This window comes from Marmota monax, unplaced genomic scaffold (assembly GCF_021218885.2).
Source record: "Marmota monax isolate L192 unplaced genomic scaffold, Marmota_monax_Labrador192_F-V1.1 WCK01_AAM20220418_F8-fsc00090, whole genome shotgun sequence".
In the NCBI taxonomy this organism is placed as follows: domain Eukaryota; kingdom Metazoa; phylum Chordata; class Mammalia; order Rodentia; family Sciuridae; genus Marmota; species Marmota monax.
In genome coordinates this window covers 1,764,712-1,787,507 of record NW_026695219.1, presented here as the reverse complement: position 1 = coordinate 1,787,507, position 22,796 = coordinate 1,764,712, and the positions used below count along the sequence as shown (strand labels likewise).

Genomic DNA, 22,796 nt, shown 5'->3' with positions numbered 1-22,796 from the left:
TGGCTGTGGAGTCATGAATCAAGCCTTCTGGAGACCAAGCTGGAAGCAGGTCTGATTTTATTGTGTAGTTACCATGTATATATACTCAGGCAGTAGTTAAGCAGATTATAGGCAACCACCAATACAATTTCTTTTCAACTCTTCTTGCAGCAACCAATTGAGGAGCAGGCCACTGAGCAAGTGCTGTGAGTGCAACATGTAGCCTTATGCCCAGGGTTGTGCCTATAGGGTAAGTGGTTTGCTGCTCAGGTGCCTAGGACAAGGGGATTGGTTTGCCATTCAGGCACCGTCAACATATGCCACATATGCAGTACTCTATGCACTTGTCCCCACAAAACTCAAGATTCAAATGAAGAAGTATGATTCACTTTATTCAATATTTAGACTTATAGAAAATATGGAAATTAGATATTTCCAGGTTTAATATCAGTCTTTAACACTGTTAGAAAATTTCCAAATGCAAGTTATATTTTATCTTCTATAATTACCTTCCTTCAGAAATGCTTTTGTTTAAAAAGAAGAGGAAATTTTTCAATTGAAATTGCCTTCTATTACTTCCTTTTAAATCTCTCACTTGCTAAATGGAGGAGGATAGCAAAAACTTTTTAAAGATGGAAGGATTCTAAGAAATAGTACAGTTTATCTGCTACATAAAAAGTGTTAAAATTGTTTCTGGTTAATAAATGGAATAAAACAGATGAAAAATAGAGTTTAATATTCAAATATTAATATTAAATAGAATTTAATGTTTTTAAGGATTTTTTATACTAGAGATTGAATCCAGAGGTACTTAACCACTGAGGCACAGCTCATGAATTTTGTGATTATTTTTTATATTTCTATAAGGAATGACATTGGGATTTTAACTGGAATTGCATTGAATCTGTATAGTGCTTTGGGTAGTATGGCCATTTTGACAATATTAATTCTACCTATCCAGGAGCATGGGAGATCTTTTCATTTTCTGAGGTTTTCTTTAGTTTCTTTCTTTAGCATTCTGTAGTTTTTATTATAGAGGTCTTTTACCTCTTTTGTTAAGTTGATTCCCAAGTATTTTTTTGAGGCTTTGTGAATGGAGGTAGTTTTCTTAATTTCTCTTTCAGAGGATTCATCACTGATATATAGAAATGCATTTGATTTATGGGTATTGATTTTGAATCCTGCTGCTTTAATAAATTTATTTATTAATTTTAGAAGTTTTCTGGTTAAATTTTTGGATCCTCTAAGTATAGAATCATGTTGTTGGCAAATTCTTCTTTTTCTATTCATGTCCCTTTAATTTCTGTCATATGTCTAATTACTCTGGCTAGAGTTTCAAGGAGTATGGTGAATAGAAGTGGTGAAAGAGGGTGTCCCTGTCTTGTTCTAGTTTTTAGAGGGAATGCTTTCAATTTTTCTCCCTTTAGAATAATTTTGGCCTTGAGTTTAGTATAGATAGCTTTCCCAATGCTGAGGTATGTTCAATAGCACTAGTTTTTCTAGGGTTTTGAACATGAAAGCATTCTGTATTTGTCAAATGCTTTCTGTGCATGAATTAACATAATTTTATGATTCTTATCTTTAAGTATGTTGATGTGATAAATTACATTTGTTGATTTCTGAATGTTGGACTAATCTTGCATCCCTGGAACAAATCCCACTTGATCATGGTGCACTATTTTTTAATATGTTTTTGAATGAAATTTTCCAAAAATTTTTTGAGAATTTTTGAATCCATGTTACCATGGATATTGGTCTGAAATTTTCTTTCTTTGATGTGTTTCTCTCTAGTTTTGGTATCAGGATGATACTAGCCTCGTAGAATGAGTTTGGAAGTGTTCCCTCCTTTTCTGTTTCATGGATTAATTTGAGGAGTATTGGTATTAATTCCTTTTTGTAGGTCTTGTAAAAGTCAGCTGACAATCCATCTGGTCCTGGGCTTTTCTTGGTTGGTAGGCTTTTAATGGTGTTTTTTATTTTATTACTTAATTGATTTGTTTAAATTATGTATGTCCTCATGGTTAATTTTGGGTAGACCAGACGCTTCTAGAAATTTTTCAGTGTTTTTGAGTTTTTCTATTTTACTGGAGTATACATTTTCAAAATTATTTCTAATTGTCTACTGTATTCCAGTAGATTCTATCATGATATTTCTTTTTTTCATCACTAATTTTAGTAATTTGAATTCTCTCTCTCCTTCTTTTTATTAGGTAGCTAAAGGATTTGTCAATTTTATTTAATTATTTTTGAAGAACAAACTTTTGGTTTTATCAGTATTTTTAATTGTTCCTTTTGTTTTAATTTCATTGATTTCAGCCCTGATTTTATTATTTTCTGTCTTCTACTACTTTTTGTGTTGGTTTGTTTTTCTTTTTCCAGGACATTGAAATGTAATGTCAGGTTGTTTATTTGTTGACTTTTTCTTCTTTTAATGAATGAAATGAACATTTCTCCTAACACAGCCTTCATAGTGTCCCAGGGATTTTGATATGTTGTATAGGAGTTTTTATTTGCCTCTAAGATTTTTTAAAAATCTTCTCTCTGTCTTCTATTATCCATGCATCATTCAAGAGTGTATTATTTAGTCTCCAGCTGTTTGAATAGTTTCTATTTTTTAAAATTTTACCATTGATTTCTAATTTTCTTCCATTATGGTTAGATTGAATATAGGGTACTATATATATTATAATTATAATTATTATTATTTTGTATTTGCTAAGATTTGCTTTGTGCCATAACATGTAGTCTATTTTGGAGAAGAATCCATGTACTGCTGAAAAAAAAAGTATATTCACTCACTGATGGATGGAATATTGTATACATGTCAGTTAAGTCTAAATTATTGATGGTTTTATTGAGTTCTATAGTTTCTTTGTTGAGTTTTTGTTTGGAAGATCTATCCAGCAGTGAGAGAGGTGTGTTAAAGTCACCCAGTATTATTGTATTGTGGTCTATTTGATTCTTGAAGTTGAGAAGGATTTGTTTGATATACATATATGCCCCATTGTTTGAGTCATAGATATTTAAATTGTTATGTCTTGTTGATGTATGATTCCCTTAAGTAGTATGAAATGACCTTCTTTATCCCTTTTCATTAACTTTGGTTTGAAGTCCACTTTATCTGATATGAGGATGAGAACCCTGCTTGTTTATGTGGTCCATGTGTGAGATTTTATCTCATTCTTTTTTTTTAAAGAAGAGAGAGAGAGAGAGAGAGAGAGAGAGAGAGAGAGAGAGAGAGAGAATTTTTTAATATTTATTTTTTAGTTTTCGGCAGACACAACATCTTCGTTTGTATGTAGTGCTGAGTATCAAACCCGGGCCACATGCATGCCAGGCGAGCACGCTACTGCTTGAGCCACATCCCCAGCCCTTATCTCATTCATTTACCTCCACTCTGTGGATGTCTTTTCCTGTGAAATGTTATTGAAGGCAGCATATTGTTGGGTCTTATTTTTAATCCACTCTGTGAGTTTGTCTTTTAATTGATGAGTGTATGCCATTCACATTCAGGGTTATTATTGAGCTATATTTTGTATTCCAGGTCATTTTGGTTTATTTTGGTATTTTAGCAGGACTTAGTCTCTTCTTTTTTTTATACTGTGGATTGAACTTAGGGGCACTTGACCCTGAGTTCAATCCCCAGACCTATTTTGTATTTTATTTAGAGACAGGGTCTCACTGAGTTTCATAGTGACTCATTGTAGCTGAGGCTGGCTTTGAACTTGTGATTCTCCTGCCTAAGCCTACCTAGCTGCAGAAATTACAGGCATGTACCATTATGCCCATCTTCCCCTTTGATTAATCTTTCCTTTATTGTAGTTCCTTCCTTTGTAGATTTTCATCGTTGTTTTTTATTTCCTCCTCATAGAATATTTTGTAAAGAATGTACTGCAGGCTTTCTCACTGTAAATTCTTTTAACTTTTGTTTATCATGAAAAGTTTTTATTTTGTCAGTAAATCTGAACCTTAATTTTGCTGGAATATAAGATTTTTGGTTGGGATTCATTTTATTTCAGAGATTGGCTTTGAGGGTCTGTGTTGAAAAATTGCTTGAGATCTGAATTGGTCTCCTCTTCTATGTAATCTGTTTCCTGTCTCTTGCAGCCTTTAAAATTCCATCCTTATTCTGTATGCCAGGCATTTTCATTATAATGTGTCTTGATTTAGATCTGTTATAATTTTGTACCTTTGGTATCTCATAAGCCTCTTGTATTTGATTTTTAAATTCATTCTTTATATTTGGGAGATTTTATGATATTATTTCATTAAAAAGATTTTACATTCCTTTGTTTTGAATCTCTGCACCTTCCTCTATCTTGATAAATCTTAGATATTTTGATGTTATCCCATAATTCTTGTATGTTCTGTTCACGGTTTATTGCTATCTTTAATGTGTGATCAACTTTATTTTCAAGATTGTGTATTTTGTCTTCATTATCTAAGGTTCTGTTTTCCAAGTGATCTAGTCTGTTGGTCATGCTTTATATTGAGTGTTTTATTTGGTTTCTTGTTTCCTTTATTTCAAGGACTTCTGGGTTTTTTTTTTCAAAATTTTTATTCTTTCTTGAAATAATCTTTTCCTATCTGTATTTCCTCTCTTATCTCTCTGTTGGTGTGATCAATGGTTGCCTGTCTTTGCTCTCTTATCATTTTGTGGGAGTGATCAATTTTTCCCTGTATTTGCTCTCTTATGTCATTTTTAATTTGTAGATCATTTTAATTATGTACATTCTAAACTTCTTCTCTGACATTACATCTACTGCACTGTCAGTAGATTCTATTATTGTAGTATCTTGGTTTGTTTGGGGCACTTTTCTTCCTTGTTTTTTTTTTTATGTTGTCCATGTGTCTTCCTCTTTTGCAGTATGGCTCTGAGATATTGAAGTTTCAACTCTATAATCTTATAGTTTCCCTTCAGGTTACCAATACTTCATCTTTAAAGGTGAAATCAATGTTTTTAGCACCAAATGGAACAAATATGCAGCCATAAATCAATTAGCTTCTATTTAGATATTTACAGTTTTTTGTTTATTTTTTTTGCTATAAACAGAAACAATGAGTTTGTTTTCTTCTACCACATAGCCAGTAGGTTTGCATAAGGATTTATAGTTTCTAATGGTGGATAGAGAGAGAATGGGGTTGGGGGTATGTTGTGATGTTTATGAGGCAAGATATGAGAATACAGAGGAATTATATTATAGGATGAGTGAAAGAGGAATTAAAAGAAGTTGGCTGTTAGTAGAAGAAAAAAAGAGAGAAAGGTGACTCTATGCAAGACTCCCTGTTGCCTATGCAACAGGGTGGGGTCTGTCAACAAACCTAGTAGGGATACCTCTGGTGCAAACCTGGCCCACAGGGACCTTGGTGATGGTCTTCCAAGTCCTGGTTGTTGTCCTTAAATGGAACCGGCCATGTCCTTAGTTGGTGGTAGCAGTAGTGTCAAATCTATAGTTACCTTGATGTTAGGCTTCCAGACCCCAGTTGGTATCTCAAGGTGGAAGCTCCCTCAACTAAATATTGCATAGATGGTAGCAGAGGTAACCCAAGATGTGGCAGAGATGTCCCAAGATGGAGGCAACCATTTTTAGAGATGAGGCTGGAAGGATGGACTGTGCTATGTCAATGGGTGGCCTGTTCAGTGATGCACAGTGTGGTGTATCATGCTTCCTCCTGGTCCTATCCATTTTCCCTTGGTAGAGATTACAGTGTGGGGAGGCCTATGGCAGTGGCTCAAATGTCCCAAGATTGAGGCAGTTTGGGTGGAACTGCATGTTGATGGATAGGGAACATCAGCATGGTGTTCCTCTCTGAACAGGCAGTGCAGGTATTTCGGACTCAGTGTAGGTGGTGCAGGTGTTGGAGGGTTGATTTTTATTTTGATAAACTGAAATTAAAAATGCTTGCTCTTGGGCTGAGGGTATGACTCTAAGGTAGAGTTTTGGTTTAGATGCCAGGTCCTGGGTTTTAATATCTAAAACCCTCAAAGAAGAGAAAAACAGTGGCCAACTTGCTTTTCAGGTCATTTTTAGCAAAGTCTTTGCCAACATAATATGTATAAGTAGGCATTTATATTTGCTTCTAATTTTTTTTGTCATTTTGTATTATTGAAAAAATTAAATGTTTTGTCATGCACTTTATGTTTGTGACATCAAAATATAACTAGTTTATGAGCATGGTGGCATGTACTTGTGATCCCAGATACTGCAATGCTCAACAAGCAGAACGGCAAGTTCTGGATCAGATTAGGCCACTCAACAAGATCTTTGTCAAAATAACAAATAAAAAGACTGGGGATATAGTTTAGTTGTAAAGAATCCCTGGTTTTAATCTCCAGTAGGAAATAGCAACAACAAAATGCAGCTAATTTTCTCCAACCAATTAAAAGCTATTTTATTCATGAATGATTCTTCTACTCCTACAAATATGAAATGTCAGCAGGCCTTCACTTCTAAATTTTTACTGATAATTGGGTGTTTTTTGTTCCACCTATATGGTTATTAATAAATAATTAATTTGTAAAAATCAAGAGCATACATTGATAACTAGAAGAGCATATCTTTGCTGATTGCATACATTTTCTTAGTTTGGTCACAATAGTAAAAGACAGCATGTGGAAATTAAAAATATTAAAAGTATCTTTATTTGGTTTATGAAAAATTGATCAACATAAAATTTGCACTTTGGGAATAATGAGTCTTCTTATTCAAGAACAGGAAACCAGGGCTCAGGTGCTTCAGGTAACCCTGGGTACTCTGATAATACCCTACAGACAAAACCAGGAGTTTCAGGACTGTTGTCAGCACACTGCTCAGGCTGGGTGCCATCTGCACACTGTCCATGGCCCTTTGGGGATAAGGGTTTGCCCTCCTTGCCTAACATTTCAGAGAAATGTGAATGAATAAGATCAGGAAATTGTATTGGGATGATGGGGATTGTCATATTTCCTAGAAAACTATAGGAAATGATGTGGACTGTAACAATTGAAATCACCAATTTTTCATAGGAAGCTTGGGGAAGTGTTTCCTGTAGTCTGCTTGAATTTGGAAAAAATGTAAAAATCAAGATGATTTTGGTATCTTAGAAAGTGTGAAAGCTGCCAGTGAATGCCATTCTTTATCAGAGTAAGAGATTAAAGCTTAATGAAGCACTTTCAGAAAACCCAGGGCTTTTCAACAAATGTTATGAAGATGATTCATTGATCAAAATGACAATGAATAAACACTTGAAAGCTAGAGGATGTAAAATGAGTGAAAGGCATATGGCTAATACAAAAAATCTATGGTGGAGTGGAATGGAACACTTATTTAAGCCAATAAAAAAGAACTTTTATAAAAACAAACACCCAGTCATTTTTACCAGAGATTCCTTGAAAGATTTCTCATTGAAAATATATACATACATAGATGTACACTGATAGATATTAAGTGTTAATCAAACAAACTGTAGCCCTGAAGTTGATGTTTTATGGGTAGTATTTCTTATACATCTTTCTATGGTGTGTGTAACATTATAGTTTTGTAAATAAATACATTAAAATTAAAATGCTGTATATACTTCATTTTTAAAAGGCAAAACACTTTAAAATATCCAATAAAGCATTTTATCAGGGGAATGATAAATGGGGATGGGCAAACAGATAAACTTATGTTTCCATTTTGCTATTTATTAAAATGGTCTGGTTGATAGACCCCTCCAGTTTTCAGTCCCAATCCTAGGGAGACTAAATCCAAGCATCCTGGTGAATGGACAGCCAGCCTCCCCCTTTCTCTTCCCCTGTACACTACATGGAAGGGGCTTGCTTCACTCTCATGTTCCCCTGCCAGTGCCTCAGTTCTCTTGTCCCTTGGTTCCAGCTCTATTACATGTTCTTTCCATCTCTTATTTATGCCACTTTCTCCAAGAAAAATCATACATGGAACTTTGCCTATATTATCTACACTTGCAGCCTTCTGGATCTTGCTGACAGCTATATATCCCACCTAGTATCTGGGCAAGATAAGGCTTGCTCCACCCAAAGAACACAAACTTCATCCTCAGATTGGTAGAGGAGCCCATAAATTCTTGATCCGTACTCTGCAAACCAAAAATCATTTTGGCAAAAGCCACAAATTTCAAAGACATCTTACCTGTCCATTGGAAAATGCCACCTAACCCTTGAACCCTTGAATGTAGGAGGACCAAATTTTGGTGGCAAGATGGAGCTGGTGAAAGATCCATTTTGCCCAGTATCTAGGAAATCTTCAGGAAGAATTTGGGCAGAGATTCTACTAAATTCAGAATTTCCTGAAAGCTGTTCAAATGCTTCAGAGTGAAGGTGTTCCTGTTCTCACTGGGAAATGCTTCTGCTTAGGGCTACTACAACAGGGAACAAAGCAGAAAGTTCACTCTGAGAACTAACTGATTGTGTGAAGTTTTAAGCACCTAGCACAAACTGTGTTGTATTTCCAGTTCCAATTGCATTCATCCCTATAGGGCAAAATGAAGTGAAACCTGAAAATTCAAAGCATTCCTGCAGGTGAACCCTTAAACTTAGGAGAACCAAATTTGGAGGGCAAAGTGGGAATGGTGAAGGGATCCATACTGCTCAGTATCAATGAAATCTGCAGGTAAAATGTTGGGCAGAGATTCTAGTAAATTCGGACACTCCTATAAGCTGCTCAATCGCTCCCAAAAGAAGGTGTTCCTCTTTGTGCTGGGAAATACTTCTCTTAGGGCTACTTCAACAGGAAACAGAGCAGGTAGTGCACACTGAGAACTGAATATGTGAAGTTTCATGATACTAGCACAAACCATGTTGGATTTCCACTTCTAATTGAATTCATCCCCTTAGGGCAAAATGAAGTGAAATGGGAAAACTCAAAGTGTTCATGCCATTGCATTCTTGAACCTAGGAGAACCAAATTTGGGGGACAAGGTGAAACTGGTTAAAGGATTCATCCATCCCAGTATAAATGAAGTTGGCAGGAAAAATTTAGGCAGAGATTCCAGTAAATTCAGACTTCCTTGCAAGCTGCTCAAACTCTCCCCAAAGAAGGTATTCCTCCATGCTCTCGGAAATATGATTGCTTAGGGCTACTTAAACAGGGAACATAGCAGGGAGTGCACACTGAAAACTAACTGAATATGTGTAGTTTCAAGCAGCTAGCACAAACTGTGTTGGATTTCCAGTTCCAATTGCATTCATTCCTATAAGGTAAAGCAAAGTGAAACCTGAAAATTCAAAGCATTCCTGCAAGCGAACCCTTGAATCTAGGAGGACCAAACTTGGGGAGCATGATAAAACTGGTGAAAGGATCCATTCCTCCCAGTATCAACAAAATCTGCTGGAAAAATTTGGATAGAGATTACAGTAAATTTGGACTTACCTGCAAGCTGTTCAAATTCTCCCAAATGAAGGTGTTTCTGCTTGCTCTTGGAAATGCTTCTGCTTAGGGGTACTTCAACAGGGAACAAAGTAGGGAGTTCACACTGAGAACTAACTGAGTGTGTGAAGTTTCAAGCAGCTATCACAAACTGTATTTGATTTACAGGTCCAATTCCATTTAACTCTCCAGGGCAAAATGAAGAGAAACATGAAAATTCAAACTGTTACTGACATGGAACCATTCAATCTAGGAAAAACAAACTTGGGGAGCCAATTGGGGATGGTGAAATGACCAATCCTGCCCAATATCAAAGAAATTTGACAAAAAGAAAGATTTGAACACTTTCAGTAAATAGCTGCTCTCCTGCTAGCTTCTAAAGCATTCAAAGTATAACATCTTCCTGCATCTTTTTTTTCTTTTTAGGGAAACTTCAACTAGAAACAAACCTCTGTGCCCCCACTGATAACTAACTGAATGTGTGAAATGTGAAGCACCTAGCACAAACCGTGTTTGGATTTTAGGTCCATTTCCATTCAACCCTACAGTGTAAAACAAAGTGAAACCTGAAAATTCAACCTGTTCCTGTCAGCAAATCATTGAACCTAAGAAAACCAAACTTGAAAAGCCAAGTGGTTCTGGTGAAAGGATCAATCCTGCCTAGTACATAAAATATCCAATGAAAAATTTTTTGGAGCTGTTTCAGTAAAGTTATATTCTAGCTATCTCCAAAAGCACTTACAGGAAAATGTGTTTCTGTGTTCTGGCTACTTCAACTAGAAACAAACTATTGTGCACATATGGAGAAATAATTGAGCATGTGAAGTTTCAAGCAGCTAATACAAACCATGTTAGATTTCCAGTTCCAATAGCATTCATCCCTATAGGGCAAAACAAAGTGAAACCTGAAAATTCAAAGCATTCCTGGCAGTGCACCCCTGAACCTAGGATGCCAAATTTGGGAGGCAAGGTGGGACTCATGAAATAATCCATCCTGCCAAGAATAAACAAAATTTGCAGGAAAAATTTGGGCAAAATCTCCAATAAATCCAGACTTTCCTGCAAGCTGCTCAAATGCTCCCCCAGAAAGGTGTTTCTCTAGGCTCTGGGAAATGCTTCTGCCTAGGGCTACCTCAACAGGGAACAGAGCAGGGAGTGCACACTGCAACTAATGGAGTATGTGAAGTTTTATGCTGCTAGAAAAACCATGTTGGATTCACACTTTTTATTGCATTCATCCCCTTAGGGCAAAATGAAGTGAAACGGGAAAATTCAAAGCGTTTGTGCCATCACATTCTTGAATCTAGGAGGATCAAATGTGGGGGACAAGGTGAAACTGGTGAATTGATTCATCCAGCCCATTATCAATGAAATTGGCAGGAAAAATTTGGGCAGAGATTTCAGTAAATTTGGACTTTCTTGCAAGCTGCACAAACGTTCCCAAAAGATGGTGTTCTTCCACATGCTTCTGCTTAGGACTACTTCAATAGGCAACAGTACAGGAAGTGAACACTGAGAACTAACTGAGGATGTGTAGTTTCAAGCAGCTAGCACAAACTGAATTGGATTTCCAGATCCAATTGCATTCATCCTTATAGAGGAAAACAAAATAAATCCTGAAAATTCAAAGCATTCCTGCCAGTGACCCTTTGAAACTAGGTGGTCCAAATTTTGGTGGTACAATGGAACTGGTGAAAGGATCCATTCTGCCCAGTATCTAGGAAATCCACAAGAAGAATTTGGGCAGAGATTCCACTAAATTCAGAATTTCCTGAAAGCTGTTCAAGTACTCCTGAATGAAGGTGTTCTTGCTCTCACAGGGAAATGGTTCTGCTTAGGGCTACTTCAACAGGGAACAAAGCAGGGAGTGCGCACTGAGAACTAACTGTGTGAAGTTTCAAGCATCTAGCACAAACCGTGTTGGATTTCCAGTTCCAATTGCATTCATCTCTATAGGGCAAAATTAAGTGAAACCTGAAAATTCAAAGCATTCCTACCCGAAAACAGTTGAACCAAGGAGAACCAAACATGGGAAGCCAACTGAGGGTTGTGAAAAAAAGAATCCTGCCCAGTGCCATACCAATACAATGAAAAGATTTTTCCAGCTATTTCAGTACATGGATATTCTTCTGCTACCTCCTAAAGAGCTCCCAGAACAAGCTATTCCTGTATGCTTCTGATTAGGGCTACTTCAATCAGGAACAAACCAGAGTGTGCACTGAGAACTGATGGAATGTGTGAAGTTTCAAGCAGTTAGCACAAATTCTGTTTGATTTGTAGCTCCATTTCCATTCATCACTATAGGGCAAAATGAAGTGAAACCTGAAAATTCAAATTGATCCTGCCTATGACCTAGGAGAACCAAACTTGCAGCATAGTTTTAAGGAGCTAGGACAAATGATGAATCTTGCCCAGTATCAAAGAAGTTACTGAAAGGATGAATTCTGCCCAGTATCTAAGAAGTCAGACAAAAAAATTTTGGCAGCTATTTCAGTGCATGGGTATTCTCCTGGTAGCTCCTAAAATGCTCCCAGTGAAAGCTGTTTCTGAGTGCTTCTGCTTAGGGCTACTTTAACTAGAAAAAAAAACAAAGAGTGTTCACTGAGAACTGATGAGTGTGTGAAGTTTCAAGCAAGTTGCACAAACGGTGTTTGATTTGCAACTCCATTTCCATTCATCACTACAGAGCAAAACAAAATGAAACCTGAAAATTCAAACTATTTTTTCTTGCAAACCATTGATCCTAGGAGAACCATACTTGGGATCCAAAGGTTAGTGAAAGTATGAATCCTGCTGACTATCAAAGAAATACAATGAAAAAAATTTTTGGAGAAATTTCAGTACATGGATATTCTCCTGCTAGCTCCTAAAGTACTCTTTGGGAAAGTAGTTCCTGCATGATTCTGCTTAGGGCTACTTCACCAGGAACAAACCATAGAGTGCACACTGATACCTGATTAAGTGTGTGATGTTTCAAGCAGCTAGAAAAAATGGTGTTTGATTTGTAGCTCCATTTCCATTCATCACTACAGGGCAAATCATAGTGAAACCTGCAAATTAAAATTGTTCCTGCATTCACACGGTTGAACCCAGGAGAACCAAAATTGGAGAGCCAAGTGGCAGTAGTGAAAGGATAAATCTTGCCCAGTATCAAAGAAATCCAATGAAAAAAATTTTGCAGCTGTTTCAGTACATGGGTATGCTTTTTGTAGCTCCTCAAGTACTCCAGGGAGAGTTCTTCTTGTGTGTTTCTGCTTAGGTCTACTTCAACCAGAATGAAACTATAAAGAGCATTCTGAGTACTAATTGAGTGTGTGAAGTTTTAAGGAGCTAGGACAAATGGTGTTAGATTTGAAGCTCCATTTCCATTCATCACTACAGGGCAAAACAAAGTGAAACCTGAAATTTCAAATTGTTCCTGCCTGAGAAGGCTCGAACCTAGGACAACCAAACTTGGGAAGCCAAGTGGGGATAGTGAAAAGATAAATCCTGCCCAGTATCAAATAAATCCAATGAAAAAATTTTTGCAGCTGTTACAGTGCATGGATATTCTATGGTGAGCTCCTAAAGCATTCACAGGTACAGCTATGCCTGAGTGCTTCTGCTTAGGGATATTTTAAACAGGAGCAAATCAGAGATTGAGCACTGAGAACTTACTGAGTGTGTATACTTTCAAGGAGCTAGCACAAATGGTGTTTGACTTGAAGCTCCATTTCCATATAACACTACAAGGCAAAAAGAAATGAAACCTGAAAATCCAAACACTTCCTGCTTGTGAATCATTGATCCTGGGGAACCAAACTTGGGATCCAAATGGTGTTAGTGAAAGAATAAATCTAGCCCAGTATCAAAGATATCCCACCAAACCTAATCCTAACCGTAACGCTAACCCTAACCTTTACCCTAAACCTAAACCTAACCTATTCCTGTTAATGAACAATTGAACCTAGAAGACCCAAACTTAGGAAGCCTAGTCACATTAGGTAAAGGATGAATCTTGTCCAGTATAAAGAGAATTCGACCAAAACAATTTTGGAGCTATTTTAGTCCATGAGTATTTTCTTTTGTTCCCAGATAAAGTTTTTCCTGCCTGCTTGAGCTTAGGGCTACTTCAACGAAGCACAAATCAGTGAGTGTGCACTGAGAAATGATTCAGTGAGTGAAGTTTCAAGCAGCTAGCACCAACCCTGTTTGATTTCTACATCCCATTCCATTCATCCATATAGGGCAAAATGAAGTGAAACATGAAAATTCAAAGTGTTCCTGACAGTGAACCATTGAACCTAGAAGTCCAAACTTGGGAAGACTGCGGAGATAGGTAAAAAATTAATCCTGCCCAGGTTCAATGAAATCCTACAAAACTTAACCTTAATACTAACACTAACCCTAATGCTAACCCTAACCCTAACCCTAAATGTAACCCTAACCTGTTAGCAAACCATTGAACTTGGAAGACCCAAACTTAGGGAGACTAGTGGGGTTAGGTAAAGGATGAATTCTGCCATGTATGAAAAAAATCTGTCCAAAAAACCTTGCAGCTATTACAGTACATGGTTATTTGCCTGTGTTCTCCTAAAGTACTCACAGATAAAGCTGTTTCTTTCTACTTCAGCTTAGGGATATTTCAACAAGTAACAAACCAGAGAGTGAACACAGAACTGATTGAGTGAGTGAAGTTTCAAGCAGCTAGTGCAAACACTGTTTGATTTCCAACTCAATTTACATTAATTCCTGGAGGGCAAAATAAAGTGAAACATGAAAATTCAAACTGCTCCTAACAGCAAACCAATTAACCTAGAAGATCCAAACTTGGGGAGCCTAATGGGGATAGGTAAAGTATGAATCCTGCCCAGATCAAAGAAATCTGACCAAAATGTTTTGTTGCTATTTCAGTACATGGTTATTTCCACCACGCGACCAGCATGCTGGTTTCATACAAGAGGTTTGTAGCATAGAAGTTAACTAGTGAGATCAAAATAAACACACAAGACTCAATTACCTTTTTCTTTGACCAGGTCCGAGATGGCCCTCCCTCTAGCTCTCACCTTGAACCACCTGGTGGGGCAGCAAGGCTTACTCAGGAGTAGCAGGAGAGAGACAGAGAGAGAAAGCATGCCAGGGAGTGGCCTTTTATTGGGGAACAAGAAATTCAGGGGAAAATTCCATCCAATGAAGGTCGAGGGGGGCAGCATTCCAAGGTCAGGGTCAGTGATTGGTCTCAGGGTCAATGGTCAGTCACATCCCCGCACGGACAGGCTCTCGCACCTGGAGAGGGTGGGGATAAGCTCCAACACACTTTGGCCAGAACGCCTCACACCCAATCAGGGAGGTGCCCAATCACGTGCGAGAATGGCTTCCCACAGTTATTTGCCTAACCCATACATGGAGCCTATTGGGATTAAGGACAGGATGAATCTTGTACATTATCAGAGGAATCCTGCAAAAGTAAATTTTGCAGCTATTTCAGTACATGGGTAATTGCCTGATTTATTCTAATGCACTAACAGATAAAGCTCTTTCTTTGTACTTCAGCTTAGGGCTACTTCAACAAGAAACAAACCAGAAAGTGCACACTGAGAACTGATTGAGTGAGTGAAGTTTCAAACAGCTACCATAAACAATATTTGATTTCCACCTCAATTTCCATTCATCTCCTTAAGTCCAAATGAATTGATACATAAAAATTCAAACTGTTCCTGACAGCGAACCATTGATCTGATAATTCCCAAACTTGGGGACCCTACTGGGGCTAGGTAAAGGATGAATTCTGCACAGTATCAATGAAATCCAAGCAAACTAAACCCTAAGCCTAACGCTAAACCAAACCTTTAACCTAAACATAACCCTAATCTTAACCCTAACCCTAACCTGTTAGCAAACCATTGAACCTAGATGTCCAAACATGGGGATCCTAGTTGGAATTGGTAAAGATGAATCCTGCCCAGTATCAATTAAATCTGACCAAACTTAACCCTAACCCTAACACTAACTCCAACCATAAACATAACCCTAACCCTAACACTAAACCTAAACCTAAATTGTTAGAGAACCTTTGAACCTAGAGATCCAAACTTGTTGAGCCTGTGGGGTTAGGCAAATGATGAATCCAGCCCAGTATGAAAGAAATCCGACCAAAAAAATATTCAGCTAATTTAGTACATGGGTATTTGCCTATGTTCTCCTAACGTGCTAACAGATAAAGCTGTTTCTTTCTACTTCAGCTTTGGACTACTTCAACAAGGGTCAAACATAGAATATGCACTGAGAACTGATTGAGTGAGTGAATCTTCAAGAAACTCGCACCAACCCTGTTTGATTTTTCTTCCATTTATTTGAATAAGGAAAAATGAAATAAAACATGAAAATTCAAACTGCTCCTTAAAGCAAACCACTGAACCTAGAAGACCCAAACTTTGGCAGACTAGTGGGTTTAGGAGAAGGATGAATTCTGCTCAGTATCATAGAAATCCAACCAATAAAATTTTGCATTTACTTCAGTATATTGGCATGTGCCTGCTTTCTACTAAAGTGATCAAATATAAAGATTTTTTTTTCTACTTCAGCTTAAGGCTACTTCAACAAGGAAAAACTGAAGAGTTCTCACAGAGAAGTGATTGAGTAGGTGAAGTTTCAAGCAGTATGTGCAAACCCTGTTTGATTTTCTCTTCCCTTTCCATTCATCCCTATAGGGAAAAATGAAGTAAAACATGAAATGCAAACTGCTCCCAACAGCTAAATTTTGAACCTAGAAGACCCAGATTTGGAAAGCCTAGTGGGATTAGGTAAAGAATAAATCTTGCTCAGTATCAAAGAAATCCAACCTAAAAAGTTTTCAGCTATTTCAGTACATGGGTATTTGCCTACATTCTCCTAAAGCACTCACAGATAAAGCTGTTTCTTTCTACTTCAGCTTAAGGTTACTTCAACCAGGAACAAACCAGAGAGTGTGTACTGAGAACTGATTGAGTGAGTGAAGTCTTAAGAAATTAGAACAAATAGTGTTTAATTTTCACTCCATATTCATTCATGCTAATGAGGCAAAATGAAGTAAAACATGAAAATTTCAACAGTTCCTGATATTGAAACATTGAACTAAAAAGTCCCAAACTTGATGAGACTACTGGGACTAGGTTAAGGAAGTATCCTGCCCAGTATCAACAAAATCTAACCAAACTTATCCCTAACCCTAACAATAACCCTAAACATAAACCTAACCCTATTCCTAAACCTAACCCTACCTTGTTAGTTAACTATTGAACCTAGAAGACCCAAATCTGGGGAGCCCATGGGATTAAGAAAAGGATGAATCTTGCCCAGTATCCAAGAAATCTGACCAAAAAATTTTGCTGCTATTTCGGTACATAGGTACTTGCCTGTGTTTTCCTAATGCACTCAGAGATAAAGCTGTTTCTTTATATTTCAGATTAGGGGTACTTCAACAAGGAACAAACCAGAGAGTGTGTACTGAGAACTGATTGAGTGAGTGAAGTTTCAAGCAGCTAGCATAAACCCTGTTTGATTTCCAATACCGTTTCCATTCAGGGCAAACTGCAGTGAAACATGAAAATTTAAACTGTTCCTCACAGTGAGCCATTGAATCAAGAAAATTCAAAATTGGAAAGCTTTGTGGGGTCAGGTAAAGAATGAATCTGCCCAGTATTAAAAAAACAGAAAAAAACTTTTGCAGCTATTTCAGTACATGTGTATTTGCATGCTTCTCCTAAAGCACTCACAGAAAAAGCTGTTTCTTTCTAATTAAGCTGAGGGCTAATTCAACAAGGAAAAAACCAGAGAGTGCACACTGAGAACAGATTGACTGAATGAAGTTTCAATGAGCTAGCACAAACCCTGTTGGGTTTCCACCTCCCTTTCCATTCAGGGAAAATTGAAGTGAAACATGAGAACTAAAACATGAGAACTAAAACTTCTCCTGACAGGAAACCATTGAACCTAGAAAACCCAAACTTGTGGAGCCTAGTGAGGTTAGGTAAAGGATGATTTTTGCCCAGTTTTAAAAAATCTGAACAAAAAATTTTGCTGCTATTTCAGAACAAATGTAATTGCCTGCTTTCTACTTAAGTTCTCACAATTAAACCTGTTTCTTTCTACTTCAGCTTAGGGCTACTTCAACCAGGAATAAACCAGAGAGTGTTCAGTGAGAACATATTGAGTGAGTGAAGTTTCAAGCAGTTGCCACAAACCCTTTTTGATTTCCACCTAAATTTTCATGCATTCCTATAAGGTCAAAGAAATTGAAACATGAAAATTCATACTGTTCCTGACAGTGAACAATTGAACCAACAAGTATCAAACTTAGGGGGCCTATTGGGTCTAGGTAAAGGATGAATCCTGCCCAGTGTCAAAGAATCCAACCAAAAATTTTGGCAGCTATTTCAGTACATGCATATTTGCCTGTGTTCTCCTAAAGCACTTGCAGATAAAGCTGTTTCATTCTCCTTCAGCTTAGGGCCATTTCAACAAAAAACAAACCAGAGAGTGTGCACTGAGAACTGATTGAGTAAGTAAAGTTTCAGGAAGCTAGCACAAACCCTGTTTGACTTCCACAATTCTTTCCATTTAGGGCAAACTGAAGTGAAACATGAAAATTCAAACTGCTCCTGACAGCCAACCATTGAACCTAGAAGACCCAAAATTGGGGAGCCTAGTGGGGTTAAGTAAAGGTTAATCCTGACCAGTATCAAAGAAATCCCACCAAAAATCTTTGAAGCTATTTCAGTACATGGGTATTTGCCTGCTTTCTCTTTAAGCACTCACAGATAAAGCTGTTTCTTTACATTTCAGCTTAGTGCTACTTCAAGAAAGAACAATCCATAGAGTGAACACTGAGAACTGATTGAATAAGTGAAGTTTCAAGCAGGTAGCACAAGCCTTGTTTGAATTCCACCTCCCTTTTCATTAATCCCCATAGGGCAAAATGAAGTGAAACATGAAAATTCAAACTGTTGATGACAGTGAACTATTGAACTTAAAGTACCAAACTTAAGGAGATTAGAGGGGATAGGCAAAGGATGAAACCTGCCCAGGATCAAAGAAATCCAACAAAACTTAATCATAACCATAACACTAACCCTAACCTTAACCCTAATTCTAAACCAAATGCTAAATATAACCCTAAAATGAACCCTAACATGTTAGTGAATGAACGAATCAGGAAGACTGAAATTTGTGGAGCCTATTGGGGTCAGGTGAAGGAGGAATCCTGCCTAGTATCAAAGAAATTGACCTAAAAATTTTTGCAGCCATTTCAGTACATGGGTAATTGCCTGCTTTCTCCTAAAGCACTTACAGATAAAGCTCTTTCTTTCTACATCAGCTTAGGTCTACTTCAACAAGGAACAAACCATAGAGTGAGCATTGAGAACTGAGTGAGTGAGTGAAGTTTCAAGCAGCTAGTGCAAACACTGTTTGATTTTCACTTCCCTTTCCATTGGGGGTAAACTGAAGAGAATCATGAAAATTCAAACTGCTCCTGACAGTGAACCATTGAACATAGAATACCCCAATTTGGAGATCCTAGTGTAGTTAAGTAATGCATGAATCCTGCATAGTATCAAAGAAATCAGATAAAAATATTTGCAGCTATTTCAATAAAAGTATATTTGCCTGCTTTCTCCTAAAGCACTCACAGATACATCTATTTCTTTCTAATTCATCTTCAGGCTTCTTCAACAAGAAACAAAGTAGAGAGTATGCACTGAGAACTGATTGAGTGAAGTTTCAATCAGCCAGAACAAACCCTGTTTGATTTCCACTTCCCTTTCCATTTATCTCTATATGGCAACCTGAAGTGAAACATGAAAATTCAAACTCTTCTGACAGCGAAGCATTGAACATACAGTACCCAAACTTAGGGAGCCTAGTTTGGTTAGGTAAAAAATAAATCCTGCCCAGTATCAAAAAATCTGAACAAAAAAAATTTCCAGCTATTACACTACATTGATAATGGCTTGCTTTCTACTAAAGCACTCAACATTAAAGCTGTTTCTTTCTAGTTCAGCTTAGGGCTACTTGTACAAAAAACAAACTACAGAGTGTGTACTAAGAACTTATTGATTGAGTGAAGTTTCAAGAAGCTAGAACAAAGCCTGTTTTATTTCCACCTCCCTTTCCATTCATTTCTACAGGACAAAATGAAGTAAAACATGAAAATTCAAACTGCTCCTGTCAGCAACCCATTGAACCTAGAAGATGAAAACTTGGGGAGCCAAGTATGGTGAAGGAAAGGATGAATCCTATCCAGTATCAAAGAAATATGACCAAAAAAATTTTGCAGCTATTTCAGAACATGGGTAGTTGCCTGCTTTCTACTAAAGAGCTCACAATTAAAGCTGTTTCGTTCTACTTCAGCCTAAGGCAACTTCTATAAGAAACAAACCAGACAGTGCACATGGAGAACTTATTGAGTGAATGAAGTTTCAAACAGCTAGCAAAAATTCTATTTGATTTCCACCTCCATTTTCATGCATTCATATAAGGCCAAAGGAATGGAAACATGAAAATTCAAACTGTTCCTGACAGCAAACCATTAAACTGACAAATCCAAACTTAGGGATCCTACTGAAGCTAGGTAAAGGATGAATCCTTCCCAGTATCAATGAAATCTGACCAAAATTAACCCTAACCCTAATGCTAACCCTCAACATAAACCTAACCCTAACCCTAACCCTAACCTGTTAGCAAACTGTTGGGCCTAGAAGACCCAAACTTGGGGAGCCCAGTGGGATTAGGTAAAGGATGAATCTTGTCCAGTATCCAAAAAATACGATCAAAAAATTTTGAAGTTATTTCAGTACATGGGTACTTGACTGTGTTTTTCTAAAGCACTCAGAGATAAAGCTATTTATTTCTACTTCAGATTTAGGCTGCTTCAACAAGGAAGAAACCACTAAGAGTGCACTGAAAACTTATTCAGTGAGTGAAGTTTCAAGCAGCTAGAACAAAGATTATTTGATTTCCATTTTTCTTTCAATTCAGGGCAAACTGAAGTGAAACTTGAAAATTCAAACTGCTCCTGAAAGCAACCCATTGAACCTAGAAGATGCAAAATTGGGAAGCCAAATGTGGTCAGCTAATACATGACTCCTACACATTATCAAAGAAATCTGACCAAAAAAATCACAGCTATTTCAGTACATGGGTAATTGCCTGCTTTCTACTAAAGAGCTCACAATTAAAGATGTTTCTTTTTACTTCAGCCTAGAGCTACTTCTACAAGGAGCAAACCAGACTGTGCACACTGAGAACTTATTGAGTGAGTGAAGATACAAGCAGGTAGCAAAAATTCTGTTTGACTTCCACCTCCATTTTCATGCATCCATATAAGGCCAAAGGAATTGAAATATGATAATTCAAACTGTTCATGACAGTAAACCATTGAACCAACAACTCCAAAGTTAAGTAGCCTACTGGGGCTATGTAAAGGATGAATCCTGTCCAGTATCTAAAAATCTGACTGAACTTAACCCTAACCTAATGCTAACCCTAACCACGAACATAACACTAACCTTAAACTTAACCCTAACATGTTAGCGAACTGTTGGACCTAGAAGACCCAATCTTCACAAGCTTAGTGGGGCTAGCTGAAGGATGAATCCTGCCTAGTATCAAGAAAATCTGACCAAAAAAATTTTTGCAGATATTTCAGTACATAGGTATTTGCCTGTTTCCTCCTAAAGCATTCACAAATGAAGCTGTTTTTTTCTACTTCAGCATCAGGCTACTTCAACTAGGTACAAACCAGACAGTGGGCATTGAGAACTGATTGAGTGAGTGAAATTTCAAGCATCTAGCAAAAACCCTGTTTGATTTTCACCTCCCTTTCCATTCATCCCAATAGTGCAAAATGAAGTAAAACATGAATATTCAAATTGCTCCTGACAATGAACTTTTGAACTTAGAAGACAAAAACTTGGGGAGCCTCATGGGGTTAGCTGAAGGATGAATCCTGCCTAGTATCAAGATATCCAACAAATAAAATTTGCAGCTTTTTTAGTACATGGTTATTTGCCTGCTTTATTCAAATGCACTCACAGATAAAGTTGCTTTTTTTCCCCTTTACTGCAGCTTAGAGTGACTTCAAAAGGAAGAAACCAGAGAGTGTGCACTGAGAACTGATTGAGCAAATTAAGTTTTAAACAGCTAGCACAAACCCTGTTTGATTTCCACCTTGCTTTCCATTCAAGGTATACTGAAGTGAAAAATGGAAAAACAAACTGCTCCTGACAGTGAACAATTGAGCATGGAATACCAAAACTTGGGGAGCCTAGTGGAGTTAGGTAAAGAATGAATCCTTCCCAGTATCAAAGAAATGAGAAAAAAAATTTGCAGCTATTTCAGTACATGTGTATTTGCCTGCATTCTCCTAGAGCACTCACAGATAAAACTGTTTCTTTCTAATTCAGCTTAGGGCTACTTCAACAAGGAACAAACCAAAGAGTGTGCACTGAGAACTGATTGAATGAGTGAAGTTTCAAGCAGCTAGCTCAAACCCTGTTTGATTTTCACCTCCATTTTCATGCATCCCAATAAGGCCAATAAATTGAAACATGAAAATTCAAGCTGTACCTGACACCAAACCCTTCATCCAACCAGACCCACATAAGGGAGTCTACTGGGGCTAGGTAAAGGATGAATCCTGCCCAGTACCAATGAAATTCACCCAAACTTAACGCTAACCCTAACACAAATCCTAACCATAAACATAACACGAACCCTAAACTTAACCCTAACATGTTAGCAAACCACTGAACCTAGAAGATCCAAACTTGGGGAGCATAGTGGGGTGAGGTTAATATTAATTATACCCAACATCAAAAAATTCCAACCAAAAAAATTTTGCAGCTATTTCAGTACATGTGTATTTGCCTGCTTTCTACTAAAGCACTCACACTTAATGCTGTTTCTTTCTACTTCACCTTAGGGCTACTTCAACAAGGAACAAACCAGAGAGTGTGTAGTGAGAACTTATTGAGAGTAAAATTTCAAGCCTTTAGCACAAAACCTGTTTGATTTCCACCTCCCTTTCCATTTATCCTGAATGGATAAAATGAAGTGAAACTTGAAAATTTAAACTGCTCCTGAAATGAACCATTGAACCTAGAAGACCCAAATTTGGGGATCCTATGGGGATAGCTGAAGGATGAATCCTTCCTAGTATCAAGGAAATAAAAAATTGCAGATATTTCAGTACATAGGTATTTTCCTGCTTTCTCCTAATGCACTCACAGATAAGTTATTTTTTTTTTCTACTTCAGCTTTGGTCTATTTCAGCAAGGAACAAATCAGATAGTGGCACTTATAACTTATTGAGTGAGTGAAGTGTCAAGAAGCTAGCCCAAACACTTTATGATTTCCACCTGCATTTTCATGCATCCCTATAAGGCCAAAGGTATTGAAACATGAAAATTCAAACTGTTGCTGATAAGGAACCAT

The 22,796-nt window shown here is 37.4% G+C and overlaps 1 long non-coding RNA gene across 2 annotated transcripts in view; it reads right to left on the bottom strand.

The window, feature by feature from the left end:
• Window positions 1–14,439, bottom strand: part of LOC131423747 (uncharacterized) — a 92,331-nt gene extending 77,892 nt beyond the window's left edge. For both annotated transcript variants that reach the window (XR_009225712.1, XR_009225711.1), the window contains exon 1: window positions 14,344–14,439. This is a non-coding gene — a long non-coding RNA (uncharacterized LOC131423747). The remainder of the gene's footprint in view (window positions 1–14,343) is intronic.
• Between the last annotated feature and the right edge of the window lie 8,357 nt (window positions 14,440–22,796).